General features: G+C 46.4%; 1 pseudogene; it reads left to right on the plus strand.

Annotated features, from left to right (window-relative positions):
• The first annotated feature begins 12,676 nt into the window (after window positions 1–12,676).
• Window positions 12,677–14,198, plus strand: LOC109692537 (proteasome subunit beta type-3 pseudogene; annotated as a pseudogene).
• The last annotated feature ends 1,155 nt before the right edge of the window (window positions 14,199–15,353 follow it).

Consider the following 15,353-nt stretch of genomic DNA (forward strand, 5'->3'; position numbering starts at 1 on the left):
CCCCTACTTAGCCAAAAAGGACTGAGAGGTGCAACTTAAAACCAAAGCCAGGTCTATAGAAATGTCTTTCAAATTGCAGGTTTTCATTGCCAAAGGTGTTGGAGTTTTATTTTGTTTTTAAGATAACCATCTAATTGCAAACACAAATTTTGTCTTTAAAGAACTCACAGACTTCTGAGTTCAGGAGAAGAGTTGGAATTCTGGTCTGGAAAGCCATTACTCGGGCAAGTGTGGGGATCAAACAGTGTCATGTTTGGAAGATGTCACATAAGTCATGCATCAGATGAACGGTGGTTGTGGCTCTGATGAGGTGGCTTCTCTGCAGATGTGTGGCATTGGGCAGGTGAACTGTGAAATGGGAATGACAGTGCCTCCTGCTGGGCACTTAGGAGGATAAACAAGTTCATGTACCCCAGTTCTTAGAACAGGACCTGTGTGACAACAAGCTAGAAGAACTGGCTATCATTGCTAATGTCTAACAGATACACTGTCAGGACCATTTCTTCCATGACCGAGTTTCTTATCTGACAAAAGGATCTCCAGTGTTCTGCTGGAATGTCTCTGCACATTTTCCCAGAAGTCAAAGTCAGAACCGAGGCTGTCTCTTCCAACCTCCAGTTGGTCTTTCCCTTTGTTCACATTAAGTCCAGCATTGCAAACCATTGAATCCATGCTTAGGTAACAAGATACCAGTGAGATTGCAGCAGCAAAAAGCATTTTAAAATGCCACTGACATTCTGGGTGTCTGGGAAGCTGTCCGATGTCGGAGTACTTTACTGATCTCTGCTGTAGGAGTCGGTAGCTTTGTCTGCCCAGGAAGTCCTGGCTGCCTTTCATGACAGGGGCAGACATATTTCTACATAGACATATTTGTGTGTACCCGCCATATGCCTATGTGTCATTCTGTGAGGGCAGTTCCAAAAAGAAAGTTTGCAAACTGTTTGAGAAACTGATTTCGCATACACAAATAATCAAATCCAAGCCTCTAAGAAGTAACAAGTCAGCTGCTTTTCTGCATCCTGCCTGTGGCTTTATCCCCAGCTTCTGTCCTTCTTGGACCTACAATACTTGTTTTTGTACATCTGGAAATTTTCTTATCACCCTACAGAAGGAATGAGCGTTGGTTGGTCTCCCACCATGCACTGGACTCTGCTGCAGGTCCTTCTCATTCTGGTCTTGGAGAATCCTCAACACCATCCTCAAAGTGAATAATTTCTGCCACTTAACAAACAGGGACACAGGCTGGCCTCTCAATGTCTGAGCCTGAGGTCACTACCCAGTGGCAGAACTGTTCACACAATGTAGGTGGATTGCCTGTGCTGTAGTTTGAGTAGGACCCCTCCACCCCCAGTGTGGCCCCACACAGCAGCCCTGTTCTCAGCCACTAAAATGCTAGTGAGAGTTAGGATCCAAACCCAAATCAGTGACATGGCCTTTCTCAACCCATTCTGCACCACATTTCCTTTTTTAGGGGAAAAGCCCTCAGTCAGCTCACATTAAAGAGGATGCTGACAGGTACTGAGCAGCAAGCCCACGCTTTTAGTTTTAATAAAGCAGTCATACTGGACGTGTTGCTTTGCCACCTTCTTACTCAACACTAAGGTGAGCATCTTCACATTTCAGTCCTTAGTATCAGCTACCTAGTCATCCACTGCCCTCAGTGTGCTGTGGTTTGAGCATGCCCTGCAAAGTTCACGTTAGAAATCAAATGCCCAATGCTGAGAGTGTTGAGAGATGGGACCTTTAAGAGTTGATTCAGCCATTGGAGCTCTGTCCTCGTAAATAGGTTAACGTTCTATGGTATCACGTGAGTGGATTGGTTCACACAGGTGGGTTCCTGATGAAAGGTTGAGTTTGGCCCCTGGCTTTTTCTCTCTCTCACATGTGCTTCTTGACCTCTTGCTTTCTGCCATAGAATGACACACCATGAATGCCCCCTCGGACTTCGCAGCTTCCAGAACGGTAAGAAATATATCTCTAGGCTGGAGATGAAGTTCAGTGGTGGCGCGCTTCCCTAGCACATCTGAGGCCCTGGGTTTAATCCCCAACACTGCCCCCCAGAGAGAACTAGATCTGCTTCTTGCCCAGTCTCAAGATGCTGTTATAGGATACAAAACAGAATAGGACAAGGTGCCACACTTTATTTAAGCAGGACTTTTGTATCTTCCAACCTTTTAGATTCTCATTGTGACAATACTTAGAATCAGGTATTAAACTTGAGTGCTATACAAATGTGTTGACTCAGTCCTAAGACTTGCTTCTTTCAGATGTCTTTACAGTATTCACTCATCCAAGGCAAGTGTGCCCCCCCCTTCTTCCCCCACATTCTTCCACCCTTCATTCATGGAGGTGGGGGAGGGCAGAACTGTCTGGCGCTTGGCCTTTTCCATTCAGAAGGTAGCAGCACATTCGATTGTGAACAATCTCATCATACAAAATGTCACAACGCCTGTTCACAGAGGCAGTGGAGCGTGAACATCCTTTATTGAGGTCAGGGGTGACAGTATTTTATCTTTCCTCCCCTGATATAGGGCGCTGCGCTGAGACAGCTGCAGCCCTGGGGAGAAGGTCGGCTCTCGTCTCAGGGCCCCTCTTGTCTCTGAGGTTAGAAAATGTGAGCACCAGGGAGACTTGACAGTACCTGCCCTCCCCCACCCCCAGGAAGAGCGGCTACTGGGTGCCAGACTTGCTCTACCTCTGCCCTGCTCTGCGGGAGCAGGGACTGGGTCACTGCATCTATCAGAAGAAAGAAAAGGACAGGAGGCAGAGGCAGGCAGGAACCAAATGAATGGTGAATATTGAGCTCCCCGTCCTTAGAGGTAGGAATTGTCTCCCTTTACAGATGCAAAACTACAGTTCAAAACGGAATTAAATTAGCCACGGCCTCAGAGCTGGTCAGTGAAGAGCTGGCTGGAAGGCAACAAGTTGACATTTGCAAACTTGCAAAGTGTCTAGGAATCTCGGGCCTGTGAGCAGTGGTAGCTCCAGGATGGCTAACACCAAGGATTTGGGTTGGAAAAGGGTCAGTCGGTCTGGAAGCTCTATGGGCCTAGCAGACAGCTTGCCCCACCCCACCTCCTAAGCCCACAGCTCCTCTGGAAAACCCCTCACTTCTGCAGCCAAGAAAGGGACAAATGGTGATGACAGGGGACGAAAACCAGTGGTAAGTAGTCAGCCTGCTCTAACGGAACAAAAATGAAGTTGTCCTGGCAGTCACTTGTAGAAAGTAATGGAAGCTTCTCAGTTAAAAGGACTGAGTACACACATGGAGCTTTGTTCCCTCCCAAGCACACAAGACTAATGTTAGTAAATTAAAAAAAAAACATGAAACCCCACAAAGAGAAAGAAGAGAGAAAAGTAAGGTTCTGGAAGCTATCGAACAGATGAAGAAGTAATAACTTATTAGCAGTTGAGACTGGGCAGTGGAGGAAATTCACAGCCAAAGCAAAGCAATTTTTAACCCACAAACAACAGCTGGGACTGATGGCACCTATGGAACACAATGAGGGAGGAAAGGAAGAAGCAAACTAAAGACTGATCCCTTGGTCCCCATACCCCGGAAGCACCACTAAGCGAATGCCACAGGCTGGATCCAGGTTGTTCTCTGGTGAGGCCCAAACAGAAGGTCTTTGGGCAAGAGGAGGCCAGAGAGGCATGGGGAACTCAGGACAGGAGGGGTAAGTGAGCCCATGCACACTGAGTGTTCATACTGACTCCAACCCCTTCCTAATTCAGCTTCAGAATGCTGCAGCTAGACTTCTCCCTGTAGGCGGGAAACTGAGACCCAGACCAGACCAGACCAGGAGGAGGCACTAAAGATGATGCATGTAGACTTCCTATCAAAACAAGTCAGAAGGGAGGGCATGCCATTGAATCGTCCTATCAAACTCATCTGGAAGCCCCAATTCCCAGGGTGACTATACTTGGAGACAAGGCCTTGGCGGATGAAACTGAGGTGAAATGAGGCCATTGGAGTTCTGGCAGAACCAATAACCCAGTAAACTCTGCCAGAGCCTATCCCATGAGACACCTCTCACCCTAGCTAAAGAGATAAGACTGGAAACAGGAATGGGAGCTCTTTAAGGGAAAATCCTAGTAGGAGAAGAGGGAAGCAAGTGCCTCCCTCAGGTCACTGGGGGTCTCCAAGAGAAGCAGTAAGAAAAGTGTCAAGTGCCCAACTGCAGAAACTCCCAGGCCCATCTTGGTGAGGTCACCAGGGCCTAGACCTATTAGAAGACTTGAGGAAGCCTATGGGCCCAGGGTCTGGCACCTGCCTATACAGGAAGCTTCTGGATCAGAGAGGCCAACGGGTTCATGGGGACCAAGGGAACTACAGGTGAGGAGAGAGGCCTCCATTAGGACAAGGGCCCCCGATGAAGAATGCAACCCATGGAGAATGGCCTACTGTGCCAAGAGGTGTCTGCAGGGGTGCTGGCTTCAGCAGGAACCTCAAGATGCAGATGACCTATAGGCAGAGAGAGACTCAGCAGAGCAAGTCTTTCCAGCTCCAGAAATGCACATCCCAAGAGAGGATCCAAGCGGCCTCCCCATAGCACTTCCTCCCCAGTGCCTCACTCTCACCACCTGCTGGAGCCTGCAGCAGGAAGACAGGATGGAGTGTGGGCAAGAAGGAGCAGATGGGGGATACTCCCCAGGGCAGGAGACCATCCTGCACAGTCCTAAATCAGTTCTGCTCTGACTCCAACAAGGATCTATCTGAGATGTCACTGGGCAGGCAGGAACGTGACAGTGGTAACCATTTGAAGACAGTCAGTGGTAAAGGTAGCTGTGTTCTCGGCTCCACTGAGTTGGTCCGTGTCATAAAAGACCAAGGGAAGCCACAGCTGCAACCCAGTAAGGTCCCTGGAGCTCCTCAAGCCACAGAGACGGAGAGTGCCAAAGCAAGGCAGGACGTAGAGGAGAGTTTGGAAAAGGATGTGCCAGAGAGTTTCCATAAAATGCTGCCCTCCAGGAAACCTGGAAGCTTCTGAGCCCCTCAGGATGGAAGGAAACAGAAACTGGGGTTGGGGGCAGGGGGTTTATCTGGACAAAGGTGCCTGAGTGTTCCCAGGGACCAGAGTGGACCACACAGGACAGGAAGCCAGCATGAGGCCCCTGCCTTGTCCAAAACGTCCTCCTGGAGGACAAAGAGGTCTCAACTGGGAGACACTGAAAGCCCCCTTGCCAACAATTGTTGGGACTGCAAAGGAGTAAGTGGCCAGCTAGATTAGGGATGCAGGACATTCTGCCCTGTTAACCCTGTGCTGGGCCCAGAGAGCGCAGAGGCAGCCTAGGCAGGCCTGGCCTTGGAAGGCTTCTACCACCCTGCCTGATCTCTGTCCCCAACACCCAGCCCTTCTCCCAGAGGCAAGTCAAGGTGCTGACATCCACCACAGTGAGCCCTCACGGACAGGGAGCAGTCACTGTGAGTGTAGGTGTCTACAGGATGGGACGCGTGAGTTATTCAGCTAAGGTGGGGAAGGAAGGGTACATCCTTACCCAAGAGAGTCCAGATTTGTGTGCAAGGGCTGGTGAGGCAAAACACAACTGCCCTTTTCTGGAACTTCGCATCCACTGGGCTTGTTGAAATAGCAGAGTCATCCATGCGCCTTCAGTCAGCCCGGCCAGCTGACGGTATGTGCAGACAAGACTAGATTTCTACTTTAAGTTTCAAATCACAAAAAAAAGAATAATATGTAACTATAATTCTCGTTTTAATCAGTAACCCATTTTAAGACATATTCTTCTGTACCCAGGCATTACAGTGCTGTTGAGTGGATGTTGACATTTACTTCTCTGGAACTAGAGGGCTCTCAGCCTTGAATCCTTCCCCTAGGATTATTCAGTGGATGAGACCATTTTCAGCCACAGGAAAATTTAGAATGAAATGAAATTCACAGTATCAGTGCTCTGGGGTTCAAGTTAGAGATCATTGTGTACTTGGTGTTTAAAGTGTCCCTTTTCAGAAAATTTGACATTCTAGATAAGTGTGCAGAACAGAAAGCCGTGATCCCTTTTGTCACCCGTCAAAAGGGTGATGTTAAGAGCTGGTGCTCATAACAGAAGACAGGTTAACAGGAAAAAGCGCAACAGATTCGTTTACTCAGGAACTCTGAGACAGCCTCTCACCAATTACCTTTTCATGGGCTGGCCTCACACTCAAGATCCTCCTACATCAGCTCCCAAGTAGCTGGGATTGTAGATGTGAACCACCACACCTGGCTAGACTTAGGATTTTAAGTTGAAAGATCTAAGAGATCTTTGTAAATAATGCTGGAATATTTAAGGAAAACTTCAAATTTGCTATATTTCAAATGTTCCTATACTCAATTTATAAGACTTTAAAAAAAATTACTTGGAAGGGTTTCACTGTTGAAGTCATAAGTGCACACTCAAGCATTTGAAGTGCCTTTAAAAAAGGCAAGCATATTGAATTTATATGAATTTATTCATGTAGTTTAAAAACATGCAAGGAAATTTTATCAAGTGGGTTAAAAATAGGACTGTATTTGAATTCATGCTGAAACGCACCACAAACCTGCAACCAAAAATCTGCGGCAATTCTCGTGTTACTTGAAGGCTCTGGAAATTGCCCAGCAAAATTAGCCACCTAGAGAAGGCCCACCTTATAAAATGTTCAATGATGCTAATTGACTCCATTCATTTATTACCCACAATTGACCAGAACAAAAAAATCTATAGAATGCTAGCAGAACATGCTCAGTGAGGAGACCCAGAAGCCTCCTACAGGGATAGCCGTTCCATGGTTTAGTGATAAAGTAAGGTTCACATGCTACAAGCCTGGTGTCCCAGCATGGCAGTGTGAGAGTTGGTGGGACCTTTAAGAGGTGGGGACCAGTGAGAGGTAGTTAGGTCACTGGGGGCACTGCCCTTGGTAGGTACTAAGACAGTTAATCCTGGTTAGTTCCTGTGCAAGTGGGTTGTTATCAAAAGTACAAGCATAGTCCTGAATCCTTCCTATTTCCTGTCTTCCATGAGATCTCTCCTGCACCTGCTCCCACCATTGTGGTGCCATCTGCCTTGAGGCCCTCACCAGAGGCCTCTTGGACTTTCAGCCCCCAAACGCCAAGCTAAATAAATCTCTTTTCTTTATAAAGTACCCATCAGGTGTTGTGTTATAACCACAGAGAATGGACTAAGACAGCCATGAAGGATGACAAAAGGTTGCACTAGGCTGTGTGCAGGATTAGCTGAGGGTAAGGGAGGGGTGGCTCCGTGCCTACCGGTGAAAAGATCAGTCTTAGAAGCATGCTGAACCTGAGTGAAAGCAGGAGGGTGCCTGAAGACTCAGTGTGGAGATTCAGCACATAACAAGGAATGGACAAGGAGATGCGGTGGCCACAGCCACAGGCGGTGCCCTGAGCCTGTTTGCCTTGCCTGGCACAGGTGTTTTCCTGGCAGGGTCACACTGATTAACACGGGTGAGAAGGGCCCAGCCTCCTGCAGGGACAGTTCAGTCCAGGACTCATTTGTCCCCTTTGCATCCCTGGCCCCAGAGCCCAGCAGGTGCAAAGAGAAGGCTGGGGCAGAATGGCAGGATGAGGAAGTGCCCATTCCAGGGGGAAATTCAGGAAGACTGGGAAAGAGGCTGATACCCTCCAGCGCAGTTACTGTGGCCCAACTGTGGGTGGCTTTTCTGTTGTTTTTCTTTGTGCATTTGTCCTGCCAGACACAAACAGCAGCAAAGCCACTTAATATTTTGTAACCTGCTTTTCCTATTTTATTGTAAATGTTACAACTAGAAAGTTTTCTGGCTTTAAAACTCACACCAGTCTGCTGCTCAAAACCCTGGGTCCATCTCCTGGTGGATTCTCGATCCTCCTGGGTCTCTTTTCCTGAGTGTGCTGGTTCCTCCTTCTGTCCCCCGGCTTTGGTGACATTACACACTAGACCATCCTGCCACCCTTGCCTCCATCCTGCCGGGAAGGCATCTTCCTTCCTACCATACTCTGCCCTGCGATGAATAGTGAGCAGTTCTGTTCGTGACACCATGTCCCCTCTGCATGAGCCACAGTCACCCATTTCCAATTGCGCACTTGACATTTCTGCTGTAATGTCCACGGTCACCTCAAAGTCATCTAAAATTAAACTCCACTCCCTCCATCACCCAAACCCTTTGTGACTTTCATCGCTGTTAATGGCTCTGCCTTTCTCCCACTACCCAGACCCCAAGTTCACAGGCCCGTGGACTCTGCTCCCTCGCGCTCTCCCTGGGGAGGTGGTCGGCCGCTAAGCTCTTTGCCCACATCTTCTCTAGTCTCCTCCAAGTTTTCCCTGTCTTGGCCACCAGTTCTGACTGCATTCCCTCTGCTCCTCCTGCCTGCTCCACACACCTGCATGTCTTCTCTCCTCTAATCCAGCCTATCAGATCGGCCCTCTAACAATAGTAAAAGCAACAATACCGGCATTGCTCACCACTTAGTATGTGCTGGGCCCTGTTCTAAGATCTTTACATGTGTGTTTACATACAATACGACAACCCCCACTCATTTTATAGACAAGAAAACTTGAGGCACAAAGATCAAGTAGCTTGCCCACAAGCTCAGCTCCCCACTGTCTACAAAACTCCATCGTTCACCAAGTGACCCAACCTGGCTCTCTCCACTCAGCTGTCCCAACCTCAGTGAGACCATTGCCCTTCTCAAGGCAAAATATGCCCTGTTATCACCTCCTATTCCCTGAGGGCCGCCTCAGTCTCCCAGCCTCCTGTCCTATGCTCCAAGCACAGCCCAACCAGTGCCTCCAGCCGGGCTAATATTGTCGGGTCAGTTGAACAACTGGTTCCTGCCCTTCGGGTCAAATTCCCGGAGAAGGAAATATATCTGGAAATTGTAGGTCACTGTTCTGCCAAACATGGCTGTCTATTTTGCAATGCATAGTTCAACCTGACCGTACTATTCACTCTGATTCATGAACTGCATATAGTAACACCTATCCTCTCTCTGGTTTCCAACTTGTTCAGTTTAACCATAACACCTTCCATTTCGTGTCCCCTCTTGTCATGCATGGCCAAAACATCAAGTCTTAGAAGAAATGTAAAGCAAAATTCAAGCCCATGAGAGGAGCTCTAGGAGATGTGCTGGACTCATACTTGGGCAAGTTTTACATGGCACAATCAATTTGGAGATGATGGGTTCAGTTCCCGGTTACTGCATTTAGCAGAGCCAGTTCACATTGACCAATAGGATGGTTTTAGTACACGTTACTAAAACACCAGGGCCAAATTCTTCAATGAATACACGTGAGACCTATTGATCCACACCATCAACGCTACTCTGTGCCTTCTCTTCTGGGACTGTGCTTAAGCAGGACTTGGTGTCCTGGCACAGCAGATTTGATTGGGTCATTGTGGCAAGGAGGACATTCTGAGGTGACAGGATACAGTCATATCACAATACAAATGCTTTTTATTTTGTTTTTAATTATCAAGAGATAATCATAATAGACATCCTTGGCCCTCACTCCATCCCTGTCTAAGAGTGGCTGATGTCCAAGGATGGAGCAGCAGGGTCTGTGGCTCACAGGACTTGATATTTTCATTTCCTTAACTCCTTTTGTTTACTAAGCTGTGCACACACATGGCAGAAAATTCCAAAGTTACAAAGAATATCTCATGAAATACTATACCCTGTCCCCACTCACCTCGTCCCCTTCCAAAGGAAACAACCACTCATCACCACTCATCTGTTCAGAAATAGTCCATGTTCGAGCATATATATATATATATATATATGCTTTCCTTTTTAACAGATGAAAGTTCAGTCATGTGCTTTCACCCCCTGTGATGATCAAGACACAAATTTAGAATCATCTTGATACCAAGATGGCAACATGGATGTGCCTTGCATGCCCCTCCCAGTCCATTATAGAGAGAGACAATGTCTTATGTATCCCTGTGCCTCTGCCCCCTCCTCACCAGGGCCCAGTGCTGGTGCAGACATTCAGTGATCAGCTGTGAATCAGGCTCCATCAAAACCCCAGGCTAGAGCTGTGGAGGAAGAAGCCCAGAGAAAAAAAGTGAAAGTGATGTAGGCCTTGCTGGCCTGACGCTCCCCTGTCCTGTCCACCAGCTCATTGATGGGTCGAGGACACCTACACCTTTCCTCAGCTCACATGGATTGACATGCAGGAAAGTAACACATCTGGAAAGAAACCGCAGGTGCAGGCCCCAGGAGGTTGTGGTTCCAGCTCCCAGATAACTTTCAAAGTAAAGGCGAGAAAGATTGCACATCACTGTAACCCGCTGTGTCCCATAAAAGCCCTTTACACTCCCTGATCCCTGCCAAAGATGGATATTTGAGACAAAAGTCTCCCCTGTTTTCCTCAGAGCCAGCCTGTTTCTTTCCACTAATTTCTGTCTCCCCGTTCTTTGGTAAAGTGGCAAGTAATACGAACCTTAGACTCTAATAACGGTCTCCCCGGTGCTGTCTGCTGGGGCGCCAGTCCTCCAACACCCACCCACCCCCACCCCAGGCCAGGTGGGGGATCCAACCTGCCCCAAGCTTCACCCACTTTGCAGAAATAAGCTTAACCCAGCCTCCCAGGCCCTGTTCTCCAAACAGTCCTCACCATCCCTGAGAGAAAATTGCTTCCGTGATGACTCATAGCGAAGGAGCCATAAAACCCTGAATCACCCAGACCCCCCTCCTGCCCTGCTTGGGGGCTTCTGCTTTGTGTTTTCCCTTCCAGGGACAATTTAGGATCTGTTTCTGTGATCTTGGCCTCGAACAACACGAACAACACTGCCGGCTACACCAAAATCAGCAGTAACCTTTTCCCCATCTCATTGTTTACCTGAAACTGGCTGTCACTGATAAATGCCGTGCCTCGCCTGACTACTAACCAAGGTGAAAAGAAAGGAAAATCAGATCAACAGGAGAACAGGTCTACGCTTGGCTGAGGCCCACGCTGTTTCCATGTGATAAGCAAGAAGATCATGTCCCCGACTGAGACTCTGGAAAAGAACCTTTTTCTAAGTGTGTTTGAAAACTGGTTAAGAGTGACTTTGAATGTCATGACTTTGAAAAGGCTCTCACAAAGGGGAAATGCAACACTTCTTATTTTCTTGAAAATGCCTCATGCAAACATTGAATCTAGACACAGGCCTTAACACACTTCACAAGAGTTAACTTCAAATGAATCACAGACCTAAATGTAGAGCACAAAACTATAAGACTCCTAAAAGACAACAGAAAACAGTGACCTTGAGTATTGCAATGACTTTTCAGATTCAACAGCAAAAGCATAATTCACAAAAGAAATAATTGATAAACTGAGCTTATCAATTAAAATGAAAACCTTTTACTCTACAAAAGATAATGTCCACAGGAAAAAATACTTATTAAAGGCATATCTAAAAAAAAGGCTTATATCTAAAATATACAAAGAACCCTTACAACTCAACAATAAGAAAGTGAAGATCCTCATTTTTAAAATGGCCTGGAGGTGTGGCTCAAGTGGTAGAGCACCTGCTTTGCAAGTGTGAAGCCCTGAGTTCAAACCCTAGTCCTACCAAAAACAAAAACAGCCTTTCTTGGCGATATGACTTCTCAAGTGTTTTGGGGCTGGCAGAGTGGCCCAAGTGGTAGAGCGCCTGCCTAGCAAGCGTGAGGACCTGAGTTTAATCCCCAGACCTGACAAAAATAAAAGAGCAAAAGTCCTGAGCAGACACCTCACCAAAGGAGATTCACAGATGGCAAGTAAGATAGTATATGTCCTTGGGGAATTACAAATCAAAACAACTCGAGATACTGCCACACACATAGGAGCATAGCCAAAATCCCGAACTCTGACATACCCGATACTAAGGAGGGTAAGGAACAACAGAGCTTGCATTCATTGCTGGTGGGAATGCAAAGGGGTCCAGCGGAAGACAGTTAACAGTTTATTATAAAACTAGCCAGGCATGGTGGTACCCACCTGGAAGCCCAGCTACTTGAGAAGCAGAGGTAGGAAGATGGAGGTTCAAGACCAGCCTGGAAGAAAGTTCAAGATCCTATCTGCAAAAACAAGCTTAAAAAAGAGAGGAAGGGGGTTGAGGGTGTGGCTCAAGTGGTAGAGCCCTTGCCTAGCAAGCTCAACATCCTCAGTTCAATCCCAGTACTGCCAAAACAATATTAAACATAAATGTGCATATTGTGTGATTTCAACCAGATGACAGTCTAGGAAAGGCAGTAAAAGGATCAGTGGTTGCCAGGGGATGGGGCTCTGTCTCAACTGTCTTTGGACATCATGTAGGAGTGTGTGTGTGTGTGTGTGTGTGTGTGTGTGTGTTGGGAGGTGTCAACTCAGCAAGGTCAGGCTTGGATTATTCACACACAATTATTCTCCATTAAGGACTGAGAAAGCACCTGACCAGCAATTTGCACACAGTTATGCATGTGAAAACCTAAAATATGAGCAGACTCAAACACGCTTATACATGTTGGTGTGCATCTCGTGTTGTATATCAGGTACATGTGGGCTCATAAGTACACGGAAGAAGATCAGAAAAGGTTCTCCTGGGTGTATACCTTTAACCAAATGCAAAAGAAAATATTTTACATTTTCATCCTCATTATCATCCTATTAATATTAATGACCAAGTGATTGCAGTACCATGCCAGCTGGTGTGTTTCTTGGATAATTTGCACACTAAAACATGGCTTTTTGTTGTTCTGTTTTCTTGAAGTGTCTGTTGTTACTTGTAAAATTATATAGAGTTCCATGTCAGTAATTATCCCTCTGAATCTGGAATATGAGCCCTAAATGCACTTGTAATATTCTTTTCTTTTGTAAAACTAGCCTTATTAGAATGTAATTCACCTGCCATAACAATTCACCCATTTGAAGTGCACAGTTCAGGGGTTTTTAGCATATGCACAGAAGTGGGCAGCCATCACCACGATCAATTTGTATTGCTCTCATTCCACACAGGAACCCATATCCTATAGCTACACCCCCTTCCCCCATCCCCACCAGCCCTACGCAATCACAGTCTACGTTCTGTCTCTGTAGATATGACTAGTTCTGGACATTTCATATAAATGGAATATGTAAACACATGGTCCTTTGTAACTGGCTTCTTTCACTTAACATAGTGTTTCTGAGACTTATCAAAAACTGTACACCACTTCTTTTTAAGGTTGAATAATATTACATTGTGTGGATACATCATATTGTTTATCCATTTATTTTTCAATGGATAATTGGTTTGTTTCACCTATGGTTATTGGGAAGAATGCTGCAGTGAATGTTGGCATACAGCTATGTGCTTGAGGAAAAGCCAGAACTAGTTTACTGCAGCAGCAATTGGGGGTCCTGGTATACCACAGTCCTGTCTATTATGTCCTATAATGGAGGGGCCGCCATAGCCATGAAGGGGAAGAACTGTGTGACCATGGCTGCAAACATGTGCTTCAGGATCCAGGCCCCGATGGTGACTATAGACTTCCAGAAGATCTTTCCCATGAGTGACATTAGCCTGGCCAGGCCTGCCCCTGACATCCAGACAGTTGTTCAGTGCCTCAAGTTCTTACTGAACCTGTATGAGCTGAAGAAATGTCAGCGGATCAGGCCTTATACTCTTATGAGCGTGGTAGCCAACCTCTTGTATTCGAAACAGTTTGGCCCCTACTCACAGGGCCAGTCAGTGCTGGGTTGGACCTTTAAGCCTTTCATTTGCTCCCTAGACCTCATTGGCTGTCCCCTGGTGACCGATGACTTTGTAGTCAGTGGCACCTGCTCAGATGTGTTAGTCTCTCTGGGAGCCCAACATGGATCCAGAGCACCTGTTTGAAACCATCTCCCAAGCCATGCTGAATGCTTGGGACTGGGATGCAGTGTCAGGCAAGGGTGTCATTGTCCACATCATTGAAAAGGACAAGATGGGCCCCATAACACTGAAGGCCCGAATGGACTCAGCTTGTTTCTCAGAAGTCACATTTGTTTGTTTTTAAAAATAAAATAGCCTTTCTTTAAAGAAAAAAAAACAAAAACTACCAGTTTGAATCTGTTTTCAATTCTACAAGTGGACCTGCTGGGTTACATGGTTAGTCCATGTTTAGCTCTTTGAAGAACCACCAAACTGTTCCCACCAGGGTCCCAATCTCCCCACCCCACATCCTCACCAATACTTGTTTCCTTCATTCTTATGATAAGTATTACAGCTATCTTAGTGGAGTATCTCATTTTGGTTTCAGTCCTTGTTTCCCTAATATCTAGGATGTTTGTCTTTTCATGGGCTCCTTGGCTTCTTTGGGGAAAGCCTCGTCAAGTCCTTTACCCATTTTCAATTGGCTTCTTTTCTTTCTGTTGTTGAGTGCATTGGTTGCCTAATGGCTGTTGCTGTCAGTCTAATTGTCCACACCTGTTAGGAAGGCCCAGCTGTACAAGTTAAATTTCCCGCTGCTGGGACTGAGCAAGCTGGACAGTGTCACTGTGCTGTATCACTGTGTTGTTTTTAATTACAAGCTCTGTCATTCTTATGTCATTTGGGGACTCACAGTAAAGACTGACATCCCCTGCCCCCATGCAGATTATGGTCTAGCCAGAGCATAATCACAGCTTGGATAGCATTTGATGCACAGAAGATTATCACCAATTTGTGAAGTAAAAGGTCTAAACCTCTCCTTTCAATAATTTTTCTTAAAAAATTAAAATTTTATATCTACCTCAGAAGAGGTTGCCAGTAATCTTTGGTATCATTTGCAACCTGGTCTTGATATAAAATGTGAGCTCCAATGTGAGTTATACTTATATGAGAAAAATTGAATTAATTCACTTGTGGCTAAGACACAAGGGGAGATGGTCCCTGATGAATAGAACTGAACTGTAGGGTCTACACTCGCCCACCTGCCCCATTACCAAGCATCGTGTCCCTTGGAACCAGTTTAACACGCCCCTGCTTATATCAGACACACTCGGTGCTGGCTAAGAATTCAGATTTCCAGGTCCTGTCTGCAGGAGGCCCCAGGATCTGAGTTCTAACACGTTCTTTTGGTGATTCAGTTTGACAACATGGAATGGGAAGGCCTTGATCAGCCTCTAAGGGAAAATGCAAATCCAAGATACAGAAAGAATGCTCATTTCCAAAGCCCTCGCGTAAGCAAATATACGTGTGCTAAGAGTCCCTGCATCGAATGGTACTTGAGACTGAAGAACGATGTCAGGTTAGAATAACCCTGGTTATCTTATTTCTGGTTACTCTCTGTCTATTAATCGGAAGTGCAGCCTAGACTCTCCTCATCAGGACTTCTATCACACACCTACCTGAGGGGACTCTTTTTCCATCTCTATGTCCCAGGGGAGCCAAGGATGCCAGTGGGCAATGAACATAGTCATCTAACACTTCT

This window comes from Castor canadensis, chromosome 14, assembly GCF_047511655.1.
Source record: "Castor canadensis chromosome 14, mCasCan1.hap1v2, whole genome shotgun sequence".
NCBI lineage: Eukaryota > Metazoa > Chordata > Mammalia > Rodentia > Castoridae > Castor > Castor canadensis.